This window comes from Salmo trutta, unplaced genomic scaffold (genome assembly GCF_901001165.1).
Source record: "Salmo trutta unplaced genomic scaffold, fSalTru1.1, whole genome shotgun sequence".
Taxonomy (NCBI): Eukaryota; Metazoa; Chordata; class Actinopteri; order Salmoniformes; family Salmonidae; genus Salmo; species Salmo trutta.
In genome coordinates, this window is record NW_021822384.1 from 5,225 (window position 1) to 15,654 (window position 10,430).

The 10,430-nt window shown below is 43.7% G+C and overlaps 1 long non-coding RNA gene across 1 annotated transcript; it reads left to right on the top strand.

Annotated features, from left to right (window-relative positions):
* The first annotated feature begins 831 nt into the window (after positions 1-831).
* On the top strand, positions 832-1,516 carry LOC115182068 (uncharacterized). The gene is made up of 2 exons (XR_003873610.1): positions 832-942; positions 1,002-1,516. It is a non-coding gene; the product is annotated as an uncharacterized LOC115182068 (long non-coding RNA).
* The last annotated feature ends 8,914 nt before the right edge of the window (positions 1,517-10,430 follow it).

Below are 10,430 nucleotides of genomic sequence, written 5' to 3' on the forward strand. Positions count from 1 at the left end.
TCGGGGCAGGAGCTGGGGCTGGGCCAGGTGGGTGCGGTCGGGGCAGGAGCTGGGCCAGGTGTGAAGCGGTCGGGGCAGGAGGTGGGGCTGGGCAGGTGTGCGGGTCGGGGAAGGAGGTGGGGCTGGGCCAGGTGGTGCGGGTCGGTGGCAGGAGGTGGGGCTGGGCCAGGTGGTGCGGTCGGGGGCAAGACTGAGCTCTGAGTAGGGTCTCCTTGGTCTTGGACAGATTTCAGGATTACAGGAACTACAGGCATGGTCCACTCACTCCTTATCCAAACTGGTAGCCTAGGTCCTGGTCGAAATGTTACAAACAGAACAGAGAACAGATGGAGAATATAGGTACACAGATCCGAAAACAGGTCAGCCAACTAGGTTACACAGATCCTAAAACAGTCAGCCAACTAGGGTTACACAGATCCGAAAGCAGTCCAGCCAACTAAGTTACACAGATCCGAAAACAGTCAGCCAACTAGGTTACACAGATCCGAAAAACAGTCAGCCAACTAGTTGCACAGATCCGAAACAGTCAGACAACTACAGTCAGCTCAATAAGGGGCCATCAGCACCCCTTAGAAACATGTGGAACATGATGCCTCTTCTGTGGCTTTGTAGGTTATACACACAACACCAAATACAGTTGGTCAAACAGTCCAGTCAAATACAGTCAGACAAATGACCACAGTGGCCATGTACCAAGCTGGCCAACCACTGGCTGCCTGCCTTATAAAGTCCCAGGCCTCTACTGTACTATACAACTGTCTGAGGAGGTAAATATTGTCTTTATAAAGTCCCAGGCCTCTACTGTACTATACAACTGTCTGAGGAGTAAATATTGTCTTTATAAGTCCCAGGCCTCTACTGTACTATACAACTGTCTGAGGAGGTAAATATTGTCTTTATAAAGTCCCAGGCCTCTACTGTACTATACAACTGTCTGAGGAGGTAAATATTGTCTTTATAAAGTCCCAGGCCTCTACTGTACTATACAACTGTCTGAGGAGGTAAATATTGGATGCAGTATCACGTTGCTCACATTGCTTTTGACCGTTACAAGTTTTGATCATATTTAAAGTATATCAACTGTTATATTTTTCTTTCTAGTATATTTAAAGCCTTTTGCTTTTGGGAAAAAAAAGTGAATGATTTATTATTATGATTGTGTGTACTTGACTTTGAAGAGCAATGTGTGTTGTTTTTAAAAAGAAAGTGATATTTGATACAGAGGGGTTGATAGTTTAAGGACAACGCTCATATGAGCTGTAGAATAAACACCAAGAGGAGAAATAAGCATTCTGTCCAATAAGAAAGGCACGCACACACACACACACACCAGATTGACTTCTGTTTAGTGTGAATACAACACTAACCTGTCTTTTTAAAAGTTTCTTCTCCTGCCCTCCTACTTCCTGCTGTTCGTCATTCAATTCTTGCCTCTAGTTGAATGTTTTTCTTGCGTTTTTGTTTCCCAGACTTGTATTGACACAAAGTTATATTAAAATAAAACTTGACACAGCAATGTTGATGTTTACTTGAGTTATTTGGATGTTTTCTGACCATGTTTAATTTTAAAATGCCATATTTGTTTGAGAGAAGAGTTGAGGACTAGTTTACATTGTAGCAAACAGACCAAAATATTTGAACCTTCAAAAAGGAGACAATGAATGAGGTGCCACACCAACAGAGGACCTCTGTACACTGTAAGGAACATTCTCCTGTGTTAACCTGGGAGTGGACAGAACCTGCCTGCTGTAAGGAACATTTCTCCTGTGTTAACCTGGGAGTGGACAGACCCTGCCTGCTGTAAGGACATTTCTCCCGTTTAACCTGGGAGTGGACAGAACCTGCCTGTCTGTAAGGAAAATTTCTCCCGTGTTAACCTGGGAGTGGACAGAACCTGCCTGCTGTAAGGAACATTTCTCCCGTGTTAACCTGGGACTGGACAGAACCTGCCTGCTGTAAGGAACATTTCTCCTGTGTTAACCTGGGACTGGACAGAACCTGCCTGCTGTAAGGAACATTTCTCCTGTGTTAATCTGGAAGTGGACAGAACCTGCCTGCTGTAAGGGAACATTTCTCCTGTGTTAATCTGGAAGTGGACAGAACCTGCCTGCTGTAAAAGTCCGGAGACCCAGTTAAATAACAGGTCATCTTCAGGTCAGCAAATCTGTTTAGAAGAGATCCATAGACTCAGAATACAGCCATGATAAATGGAGCTTGTCCTATTCATAGACCATGTACCTGCTGCTGGTATAGGGGGTTCCTGTCTTTACATAGGAGGAAATGGCTCAGATAAGGTCATTAATAGTTACCGGCAGAGTATCAAGCACCTGGGAGGGTTGAACTGTGAACCCCTTGTCTGTCTGTTGACGACACTTTGTTGTAGCTAGATGCACCATGGCAACCTAATCATCCCCAGCTTCCAATTGGCTCATTCATCCCCCTCCCCCCTCTCCCCCTGTAACTATTTCCCAGGTCGTTGCTGTAAATGACAATGTGTTCTCAGTCAATTTACCTGGTAAAATAAGGTAACAAAACACCTGTCTGGATCTACAGTATTCTGCTGCCGTCTCTGCTGTGAAGCCAGGCGAGGTAGAGACTGGCACGTTGTGGTGTGTGTATGTGTGTGTGTGTTAGGGGGGGTAGTCTTGTGCAGTGTTTCCTGGGAAACAGCCTCAGAATGAAGGAGTGTTTTCTATCGAAATCTGTTAATAATATGCATATCCTAGCTTCTGAGTTGGTGTAGTAGGCAGTTAAAAATGGGCACATATTTTTTTTTAAATTCTCAATACTGCCCCCTAGCCCCAACCAGGTTAACGAATCAAAATGTGAAAAAAGTCAAGGGGTCTGAATATTTTCCGAATGCACTGTAACTCTGGCAGCACAACCGATTGGCAAACATATTGCACATTGAGAATCATGTGACTAAACTGAATAAAAGAAGAAGAAACAACACTATGAAACAAAGATAAATGTTGTAAAGAATGATAGTAAAAAGCTTGGGAGCACCTTCAATAAAATGTGGGGAAAAAAGGAAAACTCAGCTCAGCCATTCATTGAATCAGACGGCTCATTCATTACAAAACCGACTGATAGTGCCAACTAGTGACCTGTCGGGGCTAGGGGGCAGTATTTGCACGGCCGATAAAAAAACGTACCCGATTTAAACTGGTTACTACTCTTGCCCAGAAATGACAATATGCATATAATTAGTAGATTTGGATAGAAAACACTCTAAAGTTTCTAAAACTGTTTGAATAGTGTCTGTGAGTATAACAGAACTCATATGGCAGGCCAAAACCTGAGAAGATTCCATGCAGGAAGTGCCCTGTCTGACAATTTGTTCTCCTTCTGTGGCATCTCTATCGAAAATACAGCATCTCTGCTGTAACGTGACATTTTCTAAGGCTTCCATTGGCTCTCAGAAGGCACCAGAAAGTGAATGACGTCTCTCCTGTCTCTGGGCGAAAAAACAGCAGGAGATTTTGTGAGTGGTCAGGCTGGGAACAGTTCATGTGAATTCTCCATTTTTTTCTTTCAGCCTTTGAATGAATACAACGTCGCCTGGTTGGAATATTATCGCTATTTTACGAGAAAAATAGCATAAAAATTGATTTTAAACAGCGTTTGACATGCTTCGAAGTATGGTAATTGAATATTTTTAAATTTTTTGTCACGAAATGCGCTCGCGCGTCAACCTTCGGATAGTGACCTGAACGCACAAACAAAACGGAGCTATTTGAATATAACTATGGATTATTTGGAACCAAAACAACATTTGTTGTTGAAGTAGAAGTCCTGGGAGTGCATTCTGACGAAGAACAGCAAAGGTAATCCAATTTTTCTTATAGTAAATCTGTGTTTGGTGAGGGCCAAACTTGGTGGGTGTCAAATTAGCTAGCCGTGATGCCCGGGCTATGTACTCAGAATATTGCAAAATGTGCTTTCACCGAAAAGTTATTTTAAAATCTGACACCGCGATTGCATAAAGGAGTTCTGTATCTATAATTCTTAAAATAATTGTTATGTATTTTGGTGAACGTTTATCGTGAGTAATTTAGTAAATTCACCGGAAGTTTGCGGTGGGTATGCTAGTTCTGAACATCACATGCTAATGTAAAAAGCTGGTTTTTGATATAAATATGAACTTGATTGAACAAAACATGCATGTATTGTATAACATAATGTCCTAGGAGTGTCATCTGATGAAGATCATCAAAGGTTAGTGCTGCATTTAGCTGTGGTTTTGGTTTTTTGTGACATATATGCTTGCTTTGTAAATGGCTGTGTGATTATTTTTGGCAGGGTACTTTCCTGACATAACCTAATGTTTTGCTTTCGCTGTAAAGCCTTTTTGAAATCGGACAATGCGGATAGATTAACGAGAGTCTTGTCTTTAAAATGGTGTAAAATAGTCATATGTTTGAGAAAATGAAGTTATAGCATTTTTGAGGTATTTGTATTTCGCGCCACGCGATTCCACTGGCTGTTGACTAGGTGGGACGCAAACGTCCCACCTTGCCCAGGGAGGTTAATGATTTTTTTCATTGGCAAGATCAGCAAACTTAGGCATGACATGCCAGCCAGAAATGCTGGCACTACACATCCAAGTATATCTGACCAAATTATGAAAGACAAGAATTGTAATTTTGAATTCTGTAAAGTGAGTGCGGAAGAGGTGAAAGAATTATTGTTGTCTATCAACAATGACAAGCCACCGGGGTCTGACAACTTGGATGGAAAATTACTGAGGATAATAGCTGCCGATATTGCCACTCCTATTTGCCATATCTTCAATTTAAGCCTATTAGAAAGTGTGTGCCCTCAGGCCTGGAGGGAACAAAAAGTAATTCCGCTACCTAAGAATAGTAAAACTCCAATTACTGTCTTAAATAGCAGATCAATCAGCCTGTTACCAACACCTTTGCAAAGGTTTGAAAAAAATTGTGTTTGACCAGATACCATGTAATTTTACAGTAAACAAATTGACTACAGATATTCAGCACGCTTATAAGGAAGGACATTCAACAAGCACAGCACAAATGACTGATTATTGGCTAAGAGAATTTGATGATAAAAATATTGTTTTGTTCAACTTCAGTGCTGCTTTTGACATTATCGATAATAGTCTGCTGATGGAAAAATGTATGTGTTATGGCTTTACACCCCTGCTATATTGTGGATAAAGAGTTAGCTGTCTAACAGAACACAGAGGGTGTTCTTTAATGGAAGCCTCTCCAACATAATAAAGGTATAATCAGGAGTTCCCCAGGGCAGCTGTCTAGGCCCCTTACTCTTTTCAATCTTTACTAACGACATGCCACTAGCTTTGAGTAAAGCCAGTGTGTCTATGTATGTGGATGACTCAACACTATACACGTCAGCTACTACAGCATCTGAAATGACTGCAACACTTAACAAAGAGCTGCAGTTAGTTTCAGAATGGGTGGAAAGGAATAAGTTAGTCCTACATATTTTAAAAATGTAAAGCATTGTGTTTAGGACAAATCATTCACTGAACCTCAACTAAATCTTGTAATAAATAATGTGGTAATTGGGCAAGTTGAGGTGTCTAAACTGCTTGGACTAACCCTGGATTGTAAACTGTCATGGTTAAAACATATTGATACAACAGCAGCTAAGATGGGGAGAAGTCTGTCCATAATAAAGCACTGCTCTACCTTCTTAACAGCACTATCAACAAGGCAGTTCCTACAGGCTCTAGTTTTGTCGCACCTGGACTACTGTTCAGTTGTGTGGTCAGGTGCCTCAAAAAAGGACTTAGGAAAATTGCAATTGTCTCAGAACAGGGCAGCACGGCTGGCTCAGAACAGGGCGGCACGGCTGGCTCAGAACAGGGCGGCACGGCTGGCTCAGAACAGGGCGGCACGGCTGGCTCAGAACAGGGCGGCACGGCTGGCTCAGAACAGGGCGGCACGGCTGGCTCAGAACAGGGCGGCACGGCTGGCTCAGAACAGGGCGGCACGGCTGGCTCAGAACAGGGCGGCACGGCTGGCTCAGAACAGGGCGGCACGGCTGGCTCAGAACAGGGCAACACGGCTGGCTCAGAACAGGGCGGCACGGCTGGCTCAGAACAGGGCGGCACGGCTGGCTCAGAACAGGGCGGCACGGCTGGCTCAGAACAGGGCGGCACGGCTGGCTCAGAACAGGGCGGCACGGCTGGCTCAGAACAGAGCAGCACGGCTGGCTCAGAACAGGGCAGCACGGCTGGCTCAGAACAGAGCAACACGGCTGGCTCAGAACAGGGCAGCACGGCTGGCTCAGAACAGAGCAACACGGCTGGCCCTTGGATGTACACAGAGAGCCAACGTTAATAATATGCATGTCAATCTCTCCTGGCTGAAAGTAGAGGAGAGATTGGCTTCATCACTATTTGTTTCATGAGAGGTATTAATTAACATGTTGAATGCACCGAGCTGTCTGTTTGAACTACTGGCACACAGCTCAGACACCCATGCATACCCTACATGTCACGCCCTGACCATAGAGAGCCCCTGGTTCTCTATGGTGTAGTAGGTCAGGGCGTGACTAGGGGGTGTTCTAGTTCAATATTTCTATGTTGGTGTTTTGTATGGTTCCCAATTAGAGGCAGCTGGTAATCGTTGCCTCTAATTGGGGATCATATTTAGGAAGCCATTTTTCCCACCTGTGTTTGTGGGATATTGTTTGGTTTTGTGCTTGTTGCGCCACGTAGTCACGTTTTGTTGCTTGTTATTTGTTTTGTTGAAGAAGGTTCACTGTAATTAAATATGTGGAACTCAACACACGCTGCGCCTTGGTCCGTTTCTTACAACAACTGTGACACTACAAGACATGCCACCAGAGGTCTCTTCACAGTCCCCAAGTCCAGAACAGACTATGGAAGGTGCACAGTACTACATAGAGCCATGGCTAGATATAACTCTATTCCACATCAGGTAACTAATGCAAGCAGTAAAATGACATTTAAAAAACAGATAAAAATACACCTTATAGAACAGTGGGGACAGTGAAGCAACACAAACATAGGCACAGACACATGCATACACACACATGATAACATACGCACTATACACGCACGTACACATGGATTTAGTACTGTAAATATGTGGTAGTGGAGTAGGGGCCTGAGGCACATACTTAGTGTGTTGTAAAATCTGTGAATGTAGTTTAATGTTTTTAAAATTGTATAACTGCCTTCATTTTGCCGGACCCCAGGAAGAGTAGCTGCTTCCTTGGCACCATCGAATGGGGATCCATAATAAATACAAATACACACACAGTCCTCCCGACTGTCTTCCATCTTTGAAGACATGTATTTTCACTGTTAGAGCGGACAGTACAGTATCTGGTCAATACAGTGGCTTGCGGAAGTATTCACCCCTCTTGGCATTTTTCCTATTTTGTTGCCTCACGCCCTGGAATTAAAATAGATTTTTGTGGGGGGGGTTTGTATCATTTGATTTACACAACATGTCTACCACTTTGAAGATGCAAAATATTTTTTATTGAGAAAATAAGACATAAAAACTGAAAACCTGAGTGTGCATAACTATTCACCCCCCAAAGTCAATACTTTGTAGAGCCACCTTTTGCAGCAATTACAGCTGCAAGTCTCTTGGGGTATGTCTCTATAAGCTTGGCACATCTAGCCACTGGGATGTTTGCCCATTCTTCAAGGCAAAACTGCTCCAGCATCTTCAAGTTCCATGGGTTCTGCTGGTGTACAGCGATCTTTAAGTCATACCGCAGATTCTCAATTGGATTGAGGTCTGGGCTTTGACTAGGCCAATCCAAGACATTTAAATGTTTCCCCTTAAACCACATGGGTTTTGCTTTAGCAGTATGCTTAGGGTCATTGTCTTGCTGGAAGGTGAACCTCCATCCCTGTCTCAAATCTGTGGAAGACTGAAACAGGTTTCCCTCAAAAATGTCCCTGTATTTAGCACCATCCATCATTCCTTCAATTCTGACCGGTTTCCCAGTCCCTGCCGATGAAAAACATCCCCACAGCATGATGCTGCCACCACCATGCTTCACTGTGGGGATGCTGTTCTCGGGGTGATGAGAAGTGTTCGGTTTGCGCCAGACATAGCATTTTCCTTGATGGCCAAAAAGCTCAATTTTAGTCTCATCTGACAAGAGTTCCTTATTCCATATGTTTGGTGTTCACCTTTTGGCAAACACCAAACTAATTATTTTTATTTTGGGAAATCTTTTGAAACAAGTAATTTTTTTCATTTCACTTAACCAATTTGGACTATTTTGTGTATGTCCATTACATGAAATCCAAATAAAAATCTATTTAAATTACAGGTTGTAATGCAACAAAATATGAAAAACACCAAGGGGGTGAATACTTTTGCAAAGCACTGTATAATATAATATCTCTCGCTCCCCCCCCCCTCTCTCTCTCCCTCTCTCTCTCTCTCTCCCCCCCCCCCCCCTCTCTCTCTCTCTCTCTCTCTCTCCCTGGAAGGGAAACCAGTGATCTCATTCTACTCTGTAAACTCAAGCCCCTAATACCCCTACATGATGTTATCACCCAAACATGGCCACCTCTCTTTCCCTCCCTCCCTCCCTCCCTCCCTCCCTCCCTCCCTCCCTCCCTCCCTCCCTCCCTCTCTCTCCCCCAGTCCCAGTTTAGTTGTTTACAGTGCTAGTGACTGGGGCGACAGGGATCAGTGTTAGGGTCTGGTCTCGACAGAGAGGAGTGTGGGAAAGTCCTGGGCCGGGCTCAGCGCTGAGAGCGTTTACGTTACGAACCCAATAAAGAATATTTACAAGTCAGGTGTGTTTAGACTGGTGGGGTGGTCGGGGGGGGGGGGCGGGGTGTATAGGAGGATGTGGAGTTAGTGGGGTCAGCGTGGACTGTCTAGAGAGGGTTGGGGTTGGTGTGGACTGTCTAGAGAGGGTTGGGGTTGGTGTGGACTGTCTAGAGAGGGTTGGGGTCTGCGTGGACTGTCTAGAGAAGGTTGGGGTCGGTGTGGACTGTCTAGAGAGTGTTGGAGTTGGTGTGGACTGTCTAGAGAGTGTTGGAGTTGGTGTGGACTGTCTAGAGAGGGTTGGAGTTGGTGTGGACTGTCTAGAGAGTGTTGGAGTTGGTGTGGACTGTCTAGAGAGTGTTGGAGTTGGTGTGGACTGTCTAGAGAGGGTTGGAGTTGGTGTGGACTGTCTAGAGAAGGTTGGGGTTGGTGTGGACTGTCTAGAGAAGGTTGGGGTTGGTGTGGACCTTCTAAGAGAGGCTTGGAGTTTTAAAAGGGGGGGGGGTTTGAGTGTGGAATCAAAAAATGTATTAACTTGAGATTTTTTTTGTCAATAGCCTACACACAATATCCCATATTGTCAAAGTGGAACTATGTTTTTCAAAAAATGTATACATTTATAAAAAATGAAAAGCTTTGTTGGGGCAAGACTAAATAAGTTCATAAACCAAAATGGTATTAATAAGTAACATAATAAGTTGCATGGACTCACTCTGTGTGCAATAATAGTGTTTAAACATGATTTTTAAATGACTACCTCATCTCTGTACCCCCACACATACAATTATCTGTAAGGTCCCTTAGCCGAGCAGTGAATTTCAAACGCAGATTCAATCACGAAGACCTGGGAGGTTTTCCAATAACTCACAAAGAAGGGCACCTATTGGTAGATTTGTATTTTTTTAAAGCAGACATTGAATATCCCTTTGAGCCTGGTGAAGTTATTAATTACACATTGGATGGAGTATCAATACACCCAGTTACTACAAAGATACAGGCGTCCTTCTTAACTCAGTTGCCGAAGAGGAAGGAAACGGCTCAGGGATTTCACTATGAGGCCAATGGTGACTTTACAACAGTTACAGAGTTTAATGGCTGTGATAGGAGAACACTGAGGATGGATCAACAACATTGTAGTTACTATCTCAATACTAACCTAAATGACGGAGTGAAAAGAAGGAAGCCTGTACCTGGAGGAAAACCTGGTTCAGTCTGCTTTCCACCAGACACTGGGAGATGCATGCACCTTTCAGCAGGACAATAACCTAAAACACAAGGCCAAATATACACTGGAGTTGCTTACCAAGAAGTCAGTGAATGTGCCTGAGTGACAGTTATGACTTAAATCTACTTGAAAATCAACTGCAAGACCTGAAGATAGCAATTTAATTTTTTTAACCTTTATTTAACTAGGCAAGTCAGTTAAGAACAAATTCTTATTTTCAATGACGGCCTAGGAACAGTAGGTTAACTACCTTGTTCAGGAGAACGACAGATTTTTACCTTGCCAGCTCAGGGATTCAATCTTGCAACCTTTCGGTTACTAGTCCAACGCTCTAACCACTAGGCTACCCTGCCGCCCAATGATCAACAAGCAATTTGAATAATGGTCAAATGTTGCACAATCCAGGTGTGTAAAGCTCTTAGAGACTCACCCAGAAAGACTCA